Below are 22,055 nucleotides of genomic sequence, written 5' to 3' on the forward strand. Positions count from 1 at the left end.
TCAGTATGGGAAAGGTTCTAAAAACAGATACTTTTTTCTAGCTGAATTATTCACTCTGTGCAAAGCCTGATGAATACATGGAAAAGAAAAATGTATTCCCCCTTCAAAGATCTTGATTAATGAAAACAGACCTTAAAGATTTACAATTATTAGGTCATTAGACTGGTCAACAGTGTGAGGTATTCACCTATAACCTTCTCTCCCAATGACAGAGACCTCACAGAGTGGCATAAATCAAGGAGTGACGTGGTTTACAAGACTCCACTGAGGGGTCAGGTGCCAGACTCTATGAGCTGGTAGTGATTCCATTGAGGCTGAGTGAGCCGGATGATTCCATTGAAACGGTGACTACAGGAAAGTGGCCTGGCCTCGTGAAAAGAGCACAGGACCTGGGGCCAGGGAACCTCAGTTCTAACCCTGGCTCCGCTGTGTGCCTGCTGTGGGACCTTGCGCACATCACTTAATTTCTCTGTGCCTCAATTTCCACATCTGTAAAATGGGGGTTCAATAGGTGCTTTCTTTCACCATTAGACTGAGCCCCAAGTGGGATAGGGACTGGGTCCTACCTGATTAGCTGGTATCCACCCCAGTGCTTAGTACAATGCTTGGCATATAGTAAGCCCTTCAATAGAACAGTAATTATTATCGGGCTGATGAAGCTCTCACCAACAGAACATACCCAACAGCACACACATCGTCTAGCAACTGGTTGACAGAGGGCCGCCCAGGGGCTTTTGTGCTTAGTACGCTGCTGTGCACACAGTGAGCGCTCAATAAATATGACTGAATGAAGGGGGAAGGTGGAAGAGGCCAGTCTTACAGTCAGGGCTCTCTAGCCAGAGGATAGTTTCTTCACCCAAGTAATAATAATTGATATGTTTGTTAAGTATTTACTGCCAAGCACTAAACTGCTGCGGTAGATTCAAAATAACCAGAACAGATACGGTCCCTGATACTGGCTTCTCCCAAGTAATAATAATTAATATATTTGTTAAGTATTTACTGCCAAGCGCTAATTGCTGCAGTGGATACAAAATAATCAGAACAGACATGGTCCCTGTCTCACATGGGACTCACTAAGTAGGAAGGAAAACAAATATTAAATCACCATTTTCCAGATATGGAAACTGAGGCTTAAAGAAGTGATGAATTTTTTTATGGTACTTGTTAAACACTTATAAAGTGCCAGGCACCAAACTAAGCACTGGGACAGATAAAGTCAGGTTGGATGAAGTCCACAGTCTTAATCTCTATTTTACAGATAAGGTCACTGAGGCCCTGACAAGTGACTTCCCAAGGTTACTCCTCAGTCAAGTGGTAGAGCTGGGATTAGAACCCAGGTCCCTTAGACTACCCTATAATGATTCTTTCTCCCGTTTTGTGGACAGAGGAATATATTTTAAGATAAATAAAGAGTTCTCCATGATGATGATAACAATCATGAAAATAATAATGATTCGGGCCCAGGTCTGTCCGGTCAGAACATAACATCCTTGAAAGCAGACTTTCAAAATGACTAACATTTTTATTACTCATCCACAGGAAGCAAAGATGAAGAAGCCCTGGGATATTTGAGCAAGGTGTAGTGGATAGAGCAAGGGAGTGGGAGACAGAGAAGTTCATGGGTTCTAATCCTAGCTCTGCCACTTGTCTGCGGTCTGTCCTTGGTCAAGTCACTTCACTTCTCTGTGCCTCTGTTTCCACATCTGGGAAATGAGGAAATGATTCCTATTCTCCCCCACCGTAAACCGTGAGCCAACATGCGACAGGGGCTTTTTCATATCTGATTGGCCTCTAATTTTTTTTAACGTTATTTATGGAGTACTTACTATGGAAGGATCAGGACGTATCAAAGAACTTGTTCTTCCAGTCATGGGGGACAATTCCAACATTGGGGACTCTGATTGTACGCATGGACTTTTCACCTCCGGACCCCCTTCCCTGTAGAAACGGGATGAATAAAAGAATAACTGTTTGGAAAGAAAGTTAAGGAAAGCAACGGTTCTCTCCATTCCCAGTTCTGTGGTTATACTCTCCCCAGCATTCAGAGCTCTGAATACATTAGATGCTCAATCCATACTATTGAGGGCTGGATTGAGCCAGTATTCCTGGGAGCCGACTGCTTTGACTGCGGAAGATTTGAGAGAGAAATTTGATATTGTAGTGAACCCCAAGTTGGACAGGGATTGCTTTAGACCTGATTGCCTACCACAGCACATAAATTTTAAAATTCCACAATTATTATCATAATATTAATTGGCAGTACTACTACTACTACTAATAATAATAGTGGTATTTCTTCAGCGATTACTATATGCCGAGCACTGTTCTAAGTACTGAGGTGTTACAAGATCATCAGATTGGAGAGAGTCCCTGTCCCAAAGGGGGCTCACAGTCATAACCTTCATTTTACAGATGAAGTAACAGATACAGAGAAGTGAAGTGACTTGTCCAAGATCACACAGCAAACATGTGGTGGAGCCAGGATTAGAACCCGTGTTCTCTGACTCCCAGGCTTGTACTCTTTTCACTAGGCTACACTGCTTCTTAATAAAAGTTGACACTGCTGCTGGGAGGATCCGATCATAGTCATGAAAACATTTGACCTGAAAGGATGAATGTTTTCTTTGCAAAAATGAAACTGCATATTACCTGGACGGATAGTTCAACATTTGTAAAACAGATTGAGTTGGGTTTTTTTTTCCCTTTAACTCTGGTAATGTAGCCATATTCTTAAAAGGAGTGAAACACTTGGATCTGCCAAACAAATTTCTCAGAAAATCATTAATGAATTGTTCCTGAATTTAGTTGACAGCAGAATAGAAAAAAACCCAGCATGGTACTTCACAGAACTTTCTGCTTTTACTCATTCATTCAATCGTATTTATTGACCTCTTACTGTGTGCAGAGCACTGTACTAAGTGCTTGGGAAGTACAAGTCAGCAACCTAGAGAGACAGTCCCTACCCAACAACAGGCTCACAGTCTACAAGGGGAGACAGACAACAAAACAAAACATGTAGACAGGGTCAAAATAGTCAGAACAAATAGAATTATAGCTATATGCACATCATTAACAAAATAAATAGAATAGTAAATATGTACAAGTACAATAAATAGAGCAATAAATCTGTACAAATATATACAAATGCTGTGGGAAGAGGAAGGAGGTAAGGTGGGGGGGTGGGGAGGAGGAGAGGAAAAAGGGGGCTCAGTCTGGGAAGGCCTCCTGGAGGAGGTGAGCTCTCAGTAGCAGTTACCTCATCACTGAAAATAAAAAGTAAACGGCCACATTAGAAACAAACTTCCGAAAAAGGTGATACCAACTTCATTACATCCTAGAAGCAACATGGCAGAGAGCATAGGACTGGGAGGCAGAATGTCATGGGTTCTAATCCCAGCTCTGCCACATGTCTGCTGTGTGACCTTGAGTAAGTCAGCCACTTCTCTGTACCTCTGTTACTTCATCTGTAAAATGGGGATTGAGACTGTGAGCCCCATGTGAGACAGGGACTGTGTCCAACTGATTGGCTTGTATCCACCCCAGGGCTTAGTCCAGGGCCTAGCACACTTAACAAGCGTTTAACAAAAAACATAATTATTATTCATTCGCTCATTCATTCAATTGTATTTATTGAGCACTTACTGCACCCAAAGCACTGTACTAAGTATTTGGGAGAGTACAATATGAGAACATCAGACACATTCCCCACCCACCTCGAGCTCATAGTCTAGCTTCCGCTGCTCATCTAGCTGGAATTCCTGTGCCTGAACGCCAGGGTCTCCAGAATTCTCTCCACCAACTGATAACTTCCCCTTCCAACTCACTAAGGACACGTGAAGATAAATGAAATTGTGTGAATAAAAGAAAAGAAAAATAAGTACAAGGAATTGATGGATTCTTTCTCCACACCATCCTTTCCATGAAACAAGCCCTTTTGATCAGTCAAGTACACAGGTAGAAACGCGATAATCAGGACAGACACAGTCTCTGTCCCATGTGAGGCTCACAGTCTAAATTGTAGCGTCCTCCTTGTCGTTTAGTACAGTATCCTGCTCGATTTCTCTAGTAGTCCGGTTAAGAAACCCTCCCACTGAGCAGAAACACAAAACACATTCTCCTGCTCCTCCTCCTCATTTAGTAGGGTACCCAGCACAGCCCATTGTTGGGTAGGGACAGTCTCTATATGTTGCCGACTTGTACTTTCCAAGCGCTTAGTACAGTGCTCTGCACACAGTAAGCGCTCAATAAATACGATTGAATAAATGAATGAATAGGTCCTACTTTATTCATTCATTCATCCATTCAATCGTATTTACTGAACGCTTACAGTGTGCAGAGCACTGTACTTAAATGCCTGGAAAGTACAATTCAGCAATAAAGAGAGGTAATCCCTGCCCACACCGGGCTTACAGTCTAGAAGAGGGGAGGAAGATATCAAAACAAATAAACAGGCATCAACATAAAAATTATTATATATATTCAAATATACATAACTGCTGGTGGGTGGGGAGAGGGGGAAAGAACAAAGGGAGTGAGTCGAGTTGACGTGGTAGGGATGGAGAGCTGAGGAAAAGGGGGGCCTATTCAGGGAAGGCCTATTGGAGGAGATGAGCCTTCAGGAGGACTTTGAAGAGGGGAAGTGTGATTGTTTGGTAGATTTGAGGAGAGAGAGCGTTCCAGGCCAGAGGTAGGATGTGGGCCGTGGAACAGGCAAGATCGAGGCACAGTGAGAAGGTTAGCACCAGAGGAGCAAAGTGTGTGGGCTGGGATGTAGAAGGAGAGAAGGGAGGTGAGGTAAGAAGGGGCAAGGTGATTCAGAGCTTTAAAGCCAATAATGAGGAATTTTTGTTTAATACGGAGGTGGATAGGCAACCACTGGAGATTTTTGAGGCGGGTAACATGCCCAGAACATTTCTATAGAAAGATAATCCAGGCAGCAGAGTGAAGGGGTTGGGGTGGGGGGAAGAGGGGAGGTTGGGAGGTCAGAAAGGAGGCTGAAGTAGTAATCAGGTCGGGATGGGATGAGTGATTGTACTAACGTGGTAACTTGTACTAGTGCATTGTCATAGAGCAAAGAAAGGATTTTTTTTTCTCTTCAAGCCTTTGAGAGACATCCAAAGCTAGGAGTCAGAGAAGGCAACTTTAGAATTCAAAGTCACTTATTACAAGAAACGTTACTGGGCTTAATTGAGGAAAACTCCCATTTACTTAGTTTTTTTTTAATCTCCCATTCATTTCTATTCTCATTCACCTCATATCCTCTATTTATTTAGTGGCAATATTCTTAAGGAGGAAATACCTGTTTTCCTGCCTAGTTGGACTGTGAGTCCCTTGGGTGATAATCTTGTATCTACCCCAGGACTAAGTGCAGTGGTTGGAACACAGTAAGCACTAAAATATCACAGTGATTACTGATAGCCCCAGGAATGCCAATATCCATCAGGAGAGCAGAGAGTAGTGGGCAAAGTGGAGCTGGGAAGAGAACCCAAACAGCCAAACATCCAGCCCTCATTCCTTCTACCAAGCTGATGCTCTACAAACATAAAAAATCACTATGATTATCATCAGCAATTATCAGGGCTTCCTCTGCTCTAAGCACAAGGGCTGAAGCAAGGCTTTCCATATCGGACAGAGTCAATGTCTCGCATGGAGCTCATCAATCCGAGGAAGGAGAAAAGTTATACTGAGCCATTTTACAGATGAAGAAACTGAGGCCCAGAGAGGTAAAGCGACTTGCTCAAATTTAAGCAGCAGGCCAGTGGCAGAGCTGGGTTGACCAATCAATCAATCCATCAATGTTACTGAGTACTTACTATATGCAGAGCACTGTACTAAGCACTTGGGAGTACAACAGAATTAGATACATCCCCTGCCCATAATGAGCTTTACAGGGCTCGAACCCAGGTTCGTTACTGTTTCTTTTGTGGAATTTGTTAAGCCCTTTCTATGTGGCGAAAACTATTCTAAATGCTGGGGTAGATACAAGTCTATTAGGTTGGACACAGACCCTGGCCTTCATGGGGCTCACAGTCCAAGGAGGAGGGGGAATGGGAGAAGTAAGGCGCAGAGAAGATAAGTGGCTTGCCCAAGTTCACACAGCAACGAACTGGGAGAGCCGGTATTAGATCCCAGGTCCTCCGACTCCCAGGCCCACGCTCTTTCCATTAGACCATGCTACTTCTCTAATGCTCCTGATCTGGAGCGATCGATAGATTAATCAATCGATCCAAGACCCCTGTTCTTTCCCCTCAGCTTCACCTCCTCAATGCCAATCGACCCCTGATTCTGGAGGTCCCTTCTGGCCTCCCATGCCAAGGGAGAGCCAGGCCCAGTCAGCACTGAGCTGGGCCATGGAGTGCGGTCGGCTCCTGATGCTTGCTGCCATCGGACTCCCCTCCGGCCCCAGTGCGAACCCTGGGGGACTCGGTCCAAGTAAGCCAATTTCTAGTCCACAGGTGTTTTTGGTCAATCCAGAGAGTTATTTCCAGTTTGTTTTTTAATGGTATTTGTTAAGCGCTTACTATGTGCCAGTCATTTAGACTCCAAAGGTCACGCTCCCCTCGTCATTTCCACTGGAGCGCGTTCCCTACGACTCCATGAGGTTGGTGGCCTTCATGATGCTTTCTGACCTGTGCCCTTGACGGAAATTCTTTCCTTATGAAGAGCGAAGCTAATGATAATAATATTTAAAATAATAACAGTTAAAAGTTACATAATAATAGTAATAGCATCGGTTAAACACTATGTGCCAAACACTGAACTAAGTGAGAGGGGTAGATATAAGATAAACTGGTGAAACAGTCTCTCTCCCACAAAGCCTAAGTCGGAGGGAGTAGGATTTATTCCTCATTTTACAAAGAGGACAAGGTGGCCCAGACAAACGAAGTGAATTACCTAAGATCGTATAACAGACAAACGGCAGAGCCTCAGTTAGCCCTCAGGTCATCTGACTCCAAAGCCCGGGCTCTTTCCATTAGGCCCCACTGCTTCCAAAGACCCTCAGGCCAAAAGGCCTAGGGCTTGAGTATCCAAGCCAAAGGGTTCCCGGGGAACTTCCCTCCATTTTTATGCCGAAGATTTGAGCTGAATGGGGTTCCCTTCTAATGGGGTGAACTCACTCTCCAACTGCAGCAGCAAGCACCCGAGCGGAAGCTGGGATTCCAGCCCCCAGCCTGCGCTTATCTGCTTCCGACAAGCTGGTTTGCCAAACGTCGGAAACAAGTGGGACCTGGCCTTACTCAATAGCCGGTCAGCTCGCTGCTCGACCATGACGACGAATCGTTCCTGGGAGGAGGCGGGTGACAGAGCCAACCCCTGCCACGCCTACAAACAGAAGCACCTCCAGAAAACACAGAAACCTTTTGGATAACGGAGAGAGGAGGGCAAAAAGAAAGAAAGGCGGCAACCCAGGGATCTGTCAGCTGTTTTCCCTGAGTTTCTGGCTCCGTACCTCAGGCCAAGGCTGTGTTCAGGGGGGTGAAGAGAGGTGGGTGAAGAGAAGGGACAACAGCTATCCAGAGTTCTCTCACTGGCTTTCCCAGAATTCCTGGCTCTGTACTTCAGGAGAAGGTTGTGTTCGAGGGACTGAGAGAGAAGGGTGAGAAGAGGGGAAGGCAGCAACCCAGAGGCCTAACAGCTGCTTACCCAGAATTCCTGTACCTCAGGTCAAGACTGGGTTCAGCGTTCCCCAGAGAAGATGGGGGCAGAAGGACATGGTTTGAAAAATTTCCCAACAACAGAGACCTAGTAGAGTGGCATAAATCAAGGAGCGACTCCATTTTTAGACTGTGAGCCCACTGTTGGGTAGGGACTGTCTCTATATGTTGCCAACTTGTACTTCCCAAGCGCTTAGTCCAGTGCTCTGCACACAGTAAGTGCTCAATAAATACGATTGATTGATTGATTGAGGGGTCAGTCACCAGACTCTATAATCTGGTAGCGATTTCATCGAGGCCAGGTGAGTGGGCAATTCAGTTGGAATGGTGACTACAAGAAAGCAGCGTGGCCTAGTGAAAAAGAGCATGGGGCCTTGGAGCCAGGGAACCTGGGTTCTAACCCCAGATCCACTGCTTGCCTGCTGTGGGACACTGGGCACTTCGCTTAATTTTGCTACGCCTCAGTTACCTCTTCTGTAAAATGGGGGTTCAGTGCCTCCTTTCGTTCACCCTTAGGCTGAGCCCTATGTGGGATAGAGACCGGGTCCTACCTGATTAGCTGGTATCCACCCCCAAGGCTTAGTACAATGCTTGGCATGTAGTAAGCCCTTCAACAGCACAGTAATCATCATCATCATTTTCAGGCTTATAAAGCTCTCCCCAACATAACATACCCAATGGGACACAGGTCTTCTACCAAATGGTCGACAGGGTCTTTTATGCTCAGTATAGTGCTTTGCACATAGTGAGCGTTCAATATATAGGATTGAAAGAATGAATGAATGAATGAATGAAGGACGGTGGTGACAGATGCAGTGTTATTGTCAGGGACCTCTAGCCAGAGGATAGTTGATTCTCCCACATAACAATAATTGATATATTTGTTAAGTATTTACTGCCAAGCACTATACTAATTGCTGGGGTAGATACATGGTAATCAGACCAGACAAGGTCCCTGTCCCTCAGAGGACTCACTATCAAAATCAGAAGGACAACAAATATTAAATCCCCACTTTCCAGATGAGGAAACTGAGGCCTAAAGAAGTGATGAGTTTTTTTTATGGTACTTGTTAAGCACGTCCAAAGTGCCAGCCACCAAACAAAACACTGGGGTAGATACAGTCAGGTTGGATACAACCCATAGGACCCAAAGTCTTAATCTCCATTATACAGTTAAGGTCACTGAGGCACAGACAAGTGACGTCCCCAGGTTGCCTCTCAGTCCAGTGGTAGAGCTGGGATTAGAACCCAGGTCCCATAGATTACCCTGTAAAGATTCTTCCTCCTGTTCTGTGGACAGAGGAATATTTTTTAAGATACATAAAGAGTTCCCCGTGAGGACGATGATAATGATAATGAAAGATTCATGCCCAGGTCTGTCTGGTCAGAGCATAACATCCTTGAAAGCAGACTTCCAAAATGACCTCAATAGTTTTATTACTCATCCACAGGTGAGAAAGATCAAGAAGCCGTGGGACATTTGAGCATGTCATAATGGATAGAGCAGGGGCATGGGAGCCAGAAGGTCATGGGTTCTAATCCCAGCTCTGCCGCTTGTCTGCTGTGTGACTGTGGTCTAGTCACTTCACTTCTCTGTGCCTCAGTTACCTCATCTGTAAAATAGGGATTGCGACTGTGAGCCCCACGTTGCACAGGGACTGTTGTCCACCCCAGTCTGCTTGTATCCAAACCCAGCACTTAGAACAGTGCCTGGCATATAGTCAGTACTTAACAAATACCATAATTATTAGTAGTAGTATTTGCCCAGATAACCCGCAAGGGAGACAAGGACAGGATGCAGGAAGCTCTGGGGGCAGAGGAGAGTGGGGTGATTTGGCAGAAAGAACGCAGTCCTGAGAGTCGGGAAACATGGGTTCTCTGCCAGATGACCTTGGGAGAGTTAAGCTCTCTGTGCCTTTGTTTCCTCATCTCTAAAATGGGGATAAGACTCTGATTCTCCCTCACCATAAACTGTGAACCCACACGGGACAGGGAAGTTTCCTATCTGATTGGCCCCTATTTTTTTTTTTAACAGTATTTGTTAAGTGCTTCCTATGTAAGGATCAGGACATTTCGAAAAACTGGTTCTACTGATCACGGGGGGAAATGCTGACACCGGGGACTCCGATCGTACGCATGGACTTTTCACCTCCGGACCCCCTTCCCTGGAGAAACGGGATGAGTAAAAGAATAACTGTTTGGAAAGAAAGTTGAGGAAAGCAACGGTTCTCTCCATTCCAGGTTCTGTGGTTGTACTCTCCCCAGCATTCAGAGCGCTGAACACATTAGATGCTCATTTCACACTACCGATGGCTGGACTGATCCCACATTTCTGGGAGCAGGCCGCTCTGACCGGAGAAGATTTGGGAGAGCAATTTGATATTGTAGTGAGCATTTTACCTGAAGGGATATTTCAACACTTGCCATATGGGTTGAGTTCTTTTTTTCTTTAACTCTAGCAATGTCGACATAGTCTTAAAATGAGTGAAACACTTAGATCTGCCAAATATATTTCTCAGAAAATCCATTAACGATTTTAGTTCAATGAAATTCATAAATTAATTAAATTTAATTCCAGAATTTAGTTAACAGCAGAATAGAAAAAAAACCACAGTACTTCACAGTACTTTCTGCTTTTAGCAGTTGCCTCATCACAGTACCCTGCACCAAGGTCCAAGCTCAATAGGTCCTAGTGAATGAAGGGCAATGAAAGGATTTTTTTTTTCTCTCCAAGTGGACTGAAAGCAAAGAACACACAACCAAGGCTAGGAGTCACAGAAGATACCTCTTAAAATTCACAGTCATTTATTACAAGAAACATCACCGGGTTTAATTGAATTAAACACCCGTTTACCGACTTTTTTTTTTACCTCCCATTCATTTCTTTTCTAAATCACCTCATGTCCTCTATTTAATTAGTGGCAATATTTTTAAGGATTAAATACCTCTTTTTTCTCCTACTGAGATTATGGCTCCCTTGTGTGACAATCTTGTACCTACCCCAGCACTAAGAACAGTGACTGGCACACAGTAAGCACTTAAATATCACAATGATTAGCTGTAGCCCCAGGATCGCCAATGTCCACCAGGATAGCAGAGAGTAGTGGGCAAAGGGGAGCTGGGAAGAGAACCCAGACACCCAAACTTCCAGCCCTCATTCCTTCTACCATGAGGCTCTACAAACATAAAAAACCACTATGATTATCATCAGTACTTCTCAGGGCTTCCTCTACTCTAAGCACAAGGGCTGAAGCGAGGCTTTCACAATTGGAGAGACTCAGTGTCTCATATGGAGCTCATCAATCAGAGGAAGGAGAAAAGTTATTCTGACCCATTTTACAGAGGAGGAAACTGAGCTCCAGAGAGGTTAAATGAGCTGCTCAAATTTAAACAGCAGGCCAGTGGCAGATCTAGAGCTATCGATCAATCAAGCAACAGTATTTATTGAGTACTTATTATGTGCAGAGCACTGGGCTAAGCGATTGGGGGTGCGCAATACAACGAAATAAGAAACTGCCCCTGCTCCTAATAAGCTTTACAAGGCTAGAACCCAGGTTCAATTTTGTATTTGTTTTATGGTATTTAAGCCCTTTCTGTGTGTCAAACTTTGACACTGTTCTATGTATTGGGGTAAATACAAGTCAATTAGGTTGGATGCAGACCCTGGCCCTCATGGGGCTCACAATCCAAGGAGGAGGGAGACCAGGAGAGCTGAGGTGCAGAGAATTTAAGTGGCTTGCTCAAGGTCACGCAGCAAGCAACTGGCAGAGCTGGGATTAGGACCCAAGCTCTCTGACTCCCAGGATCATGCTCTTTCCATTAGGCCACGCTGCTTCTCTAGTGCTCCTGATATGACGTGATCAATCTATTAATTGATCGATCCCAAACCCCAATTCTTTCCCCTCGGCTTCACCTCCTCAATGCTAATAGACCCCTGAATCTGGAGGTTCCTTCTTGCCCCCACAAGCCAAGGGAGAGCCAGACCCGGCCAGCACTGGGCCAGCCCAGGGAGCGCGGTCACCTCCTGAGGCTTGCAGCTATCGGACTCCCCTCGGGTGCCGACAGAAGATCGCACAGCAGACAAACGGCAGAGCCTCAATTAGAACCCAGGTCCTCTGACTCCCAAGCCCGGGCTCTTGCCACTAAGCCCCACTACTTCCAAAGACCCTCAAGAGAAAGAGTCTGGGGTTTGCACATCCAAGCCAAAGGGTTTCCGGGGCGCTCCTCTCCATTTTTATGTCGAAGCTTTGACCTGAAAGGGGTTCTCTTCTCATAATAATAATAATAATAATAATGGCATTTATTAAGCACTTACTATGTGCAATGCATTGTTCTAAGAGCTGGGGAGGTTCCAAGGTGATCAGGTGGTCCCATGGGGGGCTCACAGTCTTAATCCCCATTTTACAGATGAGGTCACTGAGGCACAGAGAAGCTAAGTGACTTGCCCAAAGTCACACAGCTGACAATTGGCAGAGCCGGGATCTGAACCCATGACCTCTGACTCCAAAGCCCGGGCTCTTTCCACTGAGCCACGCTGCTTCTCACAGGGTGAGCATGCGCTCCAACTGCAGCAGCAGGCACCTGAGCAGAAGCCGGGAGAACTGCCACCAGCCTGCGCTTACCTTCTGCCGACAAGACAGTTTTACAAACATCAGAAGCAAGGGAGGCCTGGACGCTCGCCACTCAGCCACGATGACAGACCGATCTCGTGAGGAGGCAGGTGACAGGGCTGATCCCCGCCGTGCTTGAAAACAGAAACACCTCGAAAAAACACAAAACCTTTCGGAGTTGGAGAGGGGAGGGGAGGGTGAGGAGAGGGGAAGGAAGCAATCCAGAGTCCTCTCACCTGCTTATTCAAAATTCCCGGCTCCGTACCTACGTTAAGTCTGCGTTCGGCATATCCCAGAGAAGAGGGGAGCAGGAGAACACAGTTTGAAAAATTTCCTTCCTACAGTATTCATTTTCAAGGGTCTGGGTAAAGCCCAGAGTTTAGTTTATTCAGTCCCATCTAAAACAAAGGAGGTTCACCATGAGAATGCTTAGTTATGAAAAGATATTTATATTCATACTTGCCCAGTGAACTTTGAAGTTAATAATGGAGTCACTGAGGATCGATCCAGTAATAGTATGTGAGTGCTCGCTGTGTGCCAGGCACTCTACTAAGCACGAGCGGGCTGGGAGACCTAATCCATGGCCTGAAGGAACTTACTGTGTGCAAAACAGTGTCCTGAGCACTTGGGAGAGTACAATAAACTAGACATGATCCTGCCCTCGAGGAGCTTACAGTCTGCATACAGAGCACTGAACCAAAGACTTGAGATGGCACAATAGTTAGTGAACGTTATCCCCTGCCTCAAGGACCTTATCATCTACTATGTGCAGAGCACAGTACTAGTGATCTGAGAGAACGAGAGAGCCAGAAGACACAATCCCTGCTCTCAAGGAGCTGACGGTCTAGCAGGGGAGACGGAGGGGAGGCTAGGGCATTCGACAACAGCACTTCTGAACCGGAACCTCAGCCGTTCATACTAGCATCTTCTCTGGAACCGGTAGGCAGAGTTGGTGGTACCCTTCTGCTTGCAGGTAAAGGAGAAATGGAGAAGCAGCATTGCATAGTGGGGAGAGCACCGGCCTGGGAGTCAGAAGTACATGGGTACTAGGTGCAGCTGCCCCACTTGTCTGGTGTGAGATTTTGGGCAACTCACTGAACTGATCTTTGTCTCAGTTACCTCATCCGTAAAATGGGGATGAGCCTTATGTGAGACAGGGACCGTGTCCAACTCAATTACTTTGTACCTATCCCAGTTGTTAGTACAGTGCTTGGCACATAGCATACTTTTTGTGGGCAGGGAAGCTGAATGTTTACAGTTGTACTGTACTTTCCCAAGTGCTTAGTATAGTGCTTTGCACACGGTAAGCGCTCAATAAAAATGATTGAATGAACATAGTGAGTGCTTAACAAATACCACAATAATTATTATTTCCTAGAATACGGATAGCTTGGTCTTTAGGCATGGCCAAGATCCACCCTTTCCTCTCCATCCAAACCGCTACCTTGCTGGTTCAATCTCTCATCCTAACCCAACTGGATTACTGCATCAGCCTCCTCTCTAATCTCCCATCCTCCAGTCTCTCCCAGCTTCAGTCTATACTTCACTCTGCTGCCTGGATTATCTTTGTACAGAAACACTCTGGGCATGTCACTCCCCTCCTCAAAAATCTCCAGTGGCTGCCTGTCAACCTACAAATCAAGCAAAAACTCCTCATTCTCGGCTTCAAGGCTCTCCATCACCTCACCCCCTCCTACCTCACCTCCCTCCCTCCTACCTCACCTCCCTTCTCTCCTTCTACAGCCCAGCCCGCACCCTCCACTCCTCTGCCGCTAACCTCCTCACTGTGGCTCGTTCTCGCCTGTCCCGCCGTTGATCCCCGGCCCATGTCCTTCCCCTGGCCTGAAATGCCCTCCCTCCAGGCATCCGCCAAGCTAGCTCTCTTCCTCCCTTCAAAGCCCTACTGAGAGCTCACCTCCTCCAGGAGGCCTTCCCAGACTGAGTCCCCTTTTTCCTCTCCTCCTCCCCACCCCCCCCCGCCCTAACTCCTTCCGCTCCCCACAGCACTTGTATATTTGTACAGATTTATTACTCTATTTTACTTGTACATATTTACTATTCTATTTTGTTAATGATGTGCATAGAGCTTTAATTCTATTTGTTCTGACGATTTTGACACCTGTCTACATATTTTGTTTTCTTATCTGTCTCCCCCTTGTAGACTGTGAGCCCGTTGTTGGGTAGGAACCATCTTTATATGTTGCCGACTTGCACTTCCCAAGCACTTAGTACAGTGCTCTATACACAGTAAGTGCTTAATAAATCCGAATGAATGAATGAAAAGATTGGCAAGCCTGTCATGGACCTTATTCTGGCTTCAGGGAACCTGGAGGGGCTAATTGCAAAGCCTAGCAGGATTCGAGGGGTGGCCCCAACAAAGCCCATTTCTCTGAAAGGAGCAATACAGAAGGTATTCCAACCACAAATTTGGAGAGATTTAATAGCAGCCGGGACCAAACGAGAAAAGACACATAAGCTGCCAAACACAGTGCTGTTTTCCCTGTGGAAAAAATTGCCTAAGGATCAGAAGTATACCATAGGGGAATGCAAACCCACAGCGGAAGCACCCGAAAGTGTCAACAGGCACAAAAAAAGGAGGCCCGTTCACTCAGCCCAGGGTGGCGCCTTCTGCACTGCTGTGCCCGGACCTGAGCAAATGGAGAGACCAGCTGTAGGTAAGTGGCCAAGGCCGCTCCCTTTGGGTCAAGTCAATCGGAGGGGATAGGAAGCCATATGTTACCCTGACCGTTTACTGGGGTCCCCGGAATATTCAGTCCACCTTCACCTTGGTGGACATCGGTGCAGGAGTCACCCTTATACATTGGGACCCCAGCAAATTCACCGGCCCCTGTATGTGGATAGAAGGGTCTGGGGGGCACAGCACCTCCGCCGTGAGAACCACCCTCCGATTGGGTGTGGGCCGGATGGCCCCCGCTACCTATCAGGTACTCATCCCGGCAGTACCCGAGTGTATATTGGGGGTGAAGACATTTGAGGACCGAGGACCCCCTCTCTCGATCCCCTCGGTATCAATTTGCAAGAACTGGCCTGTGGAGAAGGGGGAGGGGGTGCCGCCAACTGGCACGTGGTTCACTGATGGGTCAGCCAAAGAGAAACCGAGTACATGGGCTGAGATTGCAGTCCACGCCCCCCATGCCACCCCTGGGAAGAAGGGGTCCATCAGACCAGCCAATAGGCTGAACTCGGGGTGGAACGGATGCTCCTATTCACGCACCCAACGTAGATGCCTTGACAAGCAACTCGTGGGCCATATACAGCAGCCTAGCCCCAAGGTTGGGGGTGTGGGAAGCCAAGGGGTGGATGGTAGCATGGGGCGAGGTGTGGGAAAACAGATGTGGGGTGACATCGCCCAAAGATTAAGAGCCCGGGAGGCCCCCCTCACCGTATACCATGTGCCAGCTCACCGGGGAAGTCCCGGGAATGAGAAGGCAGACACGCTCGCACAAATGTGGGAGGCAGAGCCCACCGACACCATCCAGGGGGTACATGAGGCACTAGCTCATAGTGGGGTGGATGCCACATATCGAGGGACCAGGGTGGAAAGGAACCCACAGGGAGGTACGCGAATTCTTGAGAGATTGTAAACATTGTAGGCAAAAGAATTTGCAGACTTATGGCCAATGTAGGGCCCCTGCCCCTAAGCCAGGAAAAGAGATATGTGGTCACCGCAGTGCATACCCATACGGGAGTGGTGTTCGCCTACCCGGTGGCAGCAGCCATGCAGGTTGCTATTATACAAGGGCTTCAGGTGATGGGGGCTGGATACGGCTTGCCAGCCTACATAGATTCAGATCAGGGGACCCGCTTTACGGGGCACGAGGTCAAGGAGTGGGCCACACAACATGACATTCTGTGGCCCTTACCCGGCTGGAAGGTGACACCACCACTCCGGCACCATTGACCGGTGGAACCGATGTGTGGCGGGATGCCACCCCTAAAGGACGACGGGTGCCTGCCACTGTAATCGCAGCCGGAGAATACAATGGGACGAGGGAGACCGTGACGGTATTCAATGCCACTGTGCAAGTGCCCTGCCACATGCTGGACACTTCTCATGATCGGAGTGTGAACATCACAATGTCAAAGGCAAGTGTCACAAACGTCACCGCAGCGGGCACCACGTCGTGGCAGATCACCAATGACATGGGCACGAAAATGGCATGGCTGCACCTCGACCCAAAAACCGAGAAACCGGCCAGATACGAGGATCGGGAAGCATTAGTGGCACCCATCATGCTACCTGGGAAATGCCCCTCCCAGATCACCCCTCCATGGCACAAGTATGGTTATTGGCTGAACGCCCCCACCCCGGGATGGGAAAACGCCACACATGGTTCCTGGAAGTTGGGCATGCCCCTGCTGGTTGTCGAAGTAATACCGGACGGTACGGATAACGAATACACGGGGACCAGGGCCGCATACCTATGGGAAGTCACCCTCGAAGGGGCTCACCTGGTCACCCACACTCGATGGACAACCGAGGTAATGTCCTGGTCATTGGAACCGGGGTGAGTAGATACCCATCACCTGAACCGCTCCACTGCCCCGGCCCAGCTCCGGCGACAATGGACCCAGTGGGTAGCCGGCAAGGGCCCCCGGATGGCTGAAGAGAGACACTGCTGCGTGGGTCGGCAGAGCATTAGGTGTATGGAACATACATGACCTATGGGACGCTTGAGACCAAAACCTCCAAAACGAAAGCCAGACCCAGCAGCTAAGTAGCACTGGAATGTCGCAGGACACAGTGGGGGGGGGGGGGGGGGGGGGCGGGGGCGAGTGGAAAAGAATGTTACTTGTCAGCTGGAGCTCTGAAAACATGGGCAGGCAACCTCACAGGAGAGTTGGCCCCTTGGGCCCGAAATGTCGCCTGGTCAGATGTCTGCATCCAGACTCAGTTAGGACTGCTACCATATATCACCACCCTAACGGAAGAAGTAAGCCGAGCACAGTGGCCCCAGGGCCTGGCTCGCCTGTATCCCGCCTCTGTCGCGTGGCCCGCCATTCTGATACTATACCGCGGGTGTACCGCCCATTACTGTAAGCTGAGGGTACGCCACCCGCTGGACACCTGCCCCTGTGAGCCACGGCCGTATAGTGGGATTAGGGATGGTGCATGATGGCTAGCGGGTGAACCCCCCGGGGGAGAGGTGGGGATGGTGGAACGGGCCCAGGAATCAATGAGAGCCCTTCTCCCCTTCTGGATGTACCCGAGTAAAGACCCCAGGGGGTGTGAGGGTGCAGAGGACAGTTGGCCAATTTCCATCACCAGGGTGGAGGAGGGAGACTACGGGTATTTGGATAGTGGGAAATTCTTTTGGACTTTTGGAGAACATATAAACATAACCGTGATCACTTTTAATTAAAATGTTAGTGCTGCCTGTGCTAATTTACCACTTGTTTGTAGTAATATGTATGCCTTTAGTAGGGTCGCGCATTGGTAATCGTATCGACCTCTCCGGATGGGAGCGGCACAAACACCACACCCTCCTCTGGGACGCTGCGACGGATCTAGCGGACTCAATAGCTTGGCTGGAGCAAGCGGAGGAGGCCACGAAAGTGATACAACAAGCCCTGGTGAACGCACAGGGAGACTGGAACCGCACCGTGCTCCGTCTAACCAAAACCAGACTGAAGATACAAACATTGAACCAAAAGATGGTGACAGACCGTGGGCAGTTCTCATGGCTTTGAGGGTGTGGGAGTGTGGGAACGGGACACTGGTCCCAGTGGGTCGTGCTAGGGTGTGTCGTGCTCTGCGTGGCTTTGGTACTAGGATGCTGTTACTCGCACAGACCCGCCACTAAAACTATCATGGTCTCCAGCTCCGGGTTGCTCTAGGCGTACGGAGGGGGCAAAGGGGTGGAGTGTGGGAAGAGTGCCCTACCTGTGAATTCACCCCCTCCCTCCTCCTGAGCAACCCACGGCAAGGACACGGAACTGCTACACCCCAAGGTTGCGGAACGGGAACTGTCCCAACCAGATGGACATCCTGGGAATACAGGGAGGGCTAACCAGTACAAGGGGGCTTTGTCTATGAGGCGTTGCTGCTAGAGAAGCAGGGTGGCTCAGTAGGGAAGAGCACGGGCTTTGGAGTCAGAGGTCAGGGGTTCAAATCCCGGCTCCGCCAATTGTCAGCTGTGGGACTCTGGGCAAGTCACTTAACTTCTCTGTGCCTCAGTGACCTCATCTGTAAAATGGGGATTAAGACTGTGAGCCCCACGAGGGACAACCTGATCACCTTGTAACCTTCCTAGTGCTTAGAACAGTGCTTTGCCCATAGTAAGCGCTTAATAAATGCCATTATTATTATTATTTTTAGCTGTAGGTGTTTAGATCGAGCCCTGCTGATTAGGACCCAGACCCCCTCCTTCGCTTGCTTGCTGCGCTACAGCTATGTGAGTGCACCCAATAAAGAAGCAGAACTGATCACTCTGGCTCTATGTCTGGTCTTTGGCTCATCGTCGCCCAATCTAAAGAACCAGGAGAAACCCTCTGGTCAGCGACCTCAGCTGACTTGGGTGCATCTCCCCACAGTCATCAAGTATGCTTCCGCACTACTATTTCCCCTCTCTATAATTTATATTCATGTCTGTCTCCCCCCTAGACTGTAATCTCATTGTGGGCAGGGAATGCGTCTCCCAACTCAGTAGTACTGGACTCTCCCAAGCTCTTTGTACAGTGCTCTACGTACAGTTAGCGTTCAATAACTATCATTGAGTCACTAATGGGCTTAACATTGCACTGTATAACAATTATCACAATTCCACAAAGATTTGGATAGACTCACTGCAGCATCCAGAAATACCAGCATCCAAAAAAGCGATCATAATAGAGAGATTTTGCCACTCAGACTAGGAAAAAAAAAAAGTCTTCGGAACTCATGGTATTAGCCCCACGTGGGACAGGAACTGTGTCCAACTCAATTTGCTTGTGTCCCCCGCAGCTCTTGGTACAGTGCCTGACACATACTAAGTGCTTAACAAATGACATTATTATTCTAAACTGGAGTAGTGATAATAATAATATGACAACAACAGGGATTCAATACCAATTCTACCTTCTTTCCATACTTTGAGTTCCATGTGGGATGGGGACTGAGACTAAGTTGATAATCTTGAATCTATCCAGTGTTTGGTACAGTGCTTAGGCCATAGTGGGCACTTAAATGCCACCGTTAGTTATTACTATGCAAGAGAGCATGTGAACCACATGGTTTCTCACCAGACTTCTGTCCTCTTTCTCCTCCTGCTGCCTTATTAACTAGAGGAGGGTGGTTTGGCTCAGCAGGCTGGACACCACTGAAGAGGCCACATGGGAGATTAATCAATGGGGTAATGCAGATCACATTACCAAGCACCTGGGAGAGTTCAACAGAGCTAGTAGAAACCATCCATGCTTTGAAGCATCTTACATGCTACTGGGGGAGGCAGGCACTAAAATAAAATTACAGGTGGGGGGGCAGGCATAGGGTGGGTTATCTGGGTCATATGTGTGTGTTTGTGTGCATGCATGAGCACATGCCCACCCAGGAGAACTACCTGTACATAGGAGCATAGTTATATATTTTGAGTTATGAGAGACAGAGAGAAAGAGAGAGAGTGTGAGTGTCTCCTCAACCTTGCCCCCTCCTACCTCACTTCTCTCCTTCTATAGTCCAGCTCACCCACTCTGCTCCTCTAGAGCTAACCTTCTCACTGTGCCTCCATCTTACCATTGACCCCTAGCCCATGTCCTGCATCTAGTCTGGCACACCCTCCCTCATCACATCCAACACACAACTACTCTATCCCCTTCAAACCCTTATTAATAACATATCTGCTTCAGGAGGCCTTCCCAATCTCAGCCCTTCCTTTCCTCATCCACCACTGGCACAAGCCTGGAAGTGAGATAGTCACGAGTTCCAAACCCGGCTCCACCACTCTGCTGCTGTGTGACCTCAGGAAAGTCATTTGTCTTCTTGGGCCTTAGTTACCTCATCTGTAAAAGACTACAGCCCCCATACCCTGCCTGGGGGAGAGTGAAGGGATGAGATCTGGGGGTTGGGAGGCAAGAGAGAGGGGGCTAAGTTGTCAATTTACAAGTTAGAAGCTGGTGACATCACTCCTGCTTTGATTACACAGCTGGTACCCACAAATTATAACCCTTCTGGGGAGCAGTGCCAGCTGCCAAGGGCTCAAGGGACTCATGAGTGACGAAGAACGTACACATTTTATTCCACACAGATGCATTTGGGCATACAGGGACCAGGCCGCCAAGGGGACAGAAAGGGGAGAAGGAGAGCAGGGGGCCAGACCATGCCACTGCTGTTGGTAGGATGGGGGGGACACCACCTTGCATCTTCCCACTCGAAGATTTGATACTAGTCCTCTGCACCACTCATTCTGCTCATCCAGAAGGGATGGAGCACATAGGATAGTCACACACAGACACACACACCCCTGACTACTCCTGTCCCTGAACCCCGCTACCCAAGGGGCACCCCCTCTCAGGCGGGAAAGGGAGTCTGTACTCTTGAAGCCAGAGCTGGCCAGATAACTCCCAATGAACCAGAGCAAGAGGAAGTCGCACTGACTATAGAATTAAGGGCCCCGGTGTGACTTCACACCAGCTCCTGCAGTCCACGGAGTACCTGCCCAGAACTCTAGACCCATTTCCAGAACCCTCTCACAGTCCAAAGAAGGGCGGCCCCTCTCACCCTGCTCTGGTCCCGGCCCTTGCTCTCACACACGAGGCACACGTACACACCTCCATCCCTGCCTGGAGTTGTAAGAGGCTGGTTTGGCTCCCGTGGTGCAGTGTTTGACCCTTGACCCCCAAGAGAAATGGCATCGTCTGAAAGGAGGGGATGCGGGCTGGGGGGCGGTAGGGGGGATGGCCAGGGGGCAGGAGCCTGGTGCCAACCGATTCCCCCTCGGTGGGGCTGGCACAATGCATGAGCGTCCGTGGCATTGGTGAATAGCTGGTCAGTCCTCCACTGTCCACAGGGCCCAGTGGTCTGGTTCAGGACTGCACTGCGGCTTCCTGGAGATGGATGTAACGGTTGGTTGCCTGAAGAGGTGTGCTTGAGCCCGCCCCTGGGGAGAGTGCCAGCCCAACGCAGTTGGAGGTGGAGGGTGCAGAAGGCTTGAATGGGTCTCCAGTGGGGAGCCCAGTCCTCCAGCCAAGAAGGAAGAAGTTAAATGTTGAGAGGAGCCTGCTTAGGGGTCACTACTGGGCCAGGTTGGAGTCTGGCACTGCTCTGATTTGTGGACTACAAGGACAGAATGGACTGTGTTTGTGTGTAACAGAAATAAGGACCTCTTCACCATACTCTCTCAAGAATAGAATCTAGTCCTCTAGGCTTTGTTCAATAAGTGTCATTGACTCTTTGATTCCTCCCACTTGCCCAGAACAGAGCCCAAATAGCCCCAGGGTTAGGGATGACACTAACCGTCTTGTCCGCACCAACTTGCCCTTGGGGAGGCAGGGATGGACCAGGGGGCCGGGTCTCCCACGATGCATCTGGGGCTCAGGCTCCTTCCTTGACCCTAAGGATACACTTAGTGAGATGTCAGGGCAATCTCGCTCTACCCACCTGCTTGGGTCAGAGGGTACTGTCACCTGTGCCCAGCCCCACCTGTGCCCCTACCCCATAGCCAGACTGTCCCATCTTACCTCCTTCCCTTCCCCACAGCACCTGTATATATGTATATATGTTTGTACATATTTATTACTCTATTTATTTTACTTGTACATATCTATTCTATTTATTTTATTCTGTTAGTAT

At 48.4% G+C, this 22,055-nt stretch overlaps 1 long non-coding RNA gene across 2 annotated transcripts in view; it reads right to left on the minus strand.

The window, feature by feature from the left end:
* LOC119927013 overlaps nucleotides 1-21,777 on the minus strand; it is a 65,623-nt gene extending 43,846 nt beyond the window's left edge. For both annotated transcript variants that reach the window (XR_005450382.1, XR_005450383.1), the window contains exons 1-2: nucleotides 21,720-21,777; nucleotides 1,830-1,941 (exon numbers count right to left, since the gene is read on the minus strand). This is a non-coding gene — a long non-coding RNA (uncharacterized LOC119927013). The remainder of the gene's footprint in view (nucleotides 1-1,829; nucleotides 1,942-21,719) is intronic.
* Nucleotides 21,778-22,055: the final 278 nt, after the last annotated feature.

This window comes from Tachyglossus aculeatus, chromosome 4 (assembly GCF_015852505.1).
Source record: "Tachyglossus aculeatus isolate mTacAcu1 chromosome 4, mTacAcu1.pri, whole genome shotgun sequence".
NCBI lineage: Eukaryota > Metazoa > Chordata > Mammalia > Monotremata > Tachyglossidae > Tachyglossus > Tachyglossus aculeatus.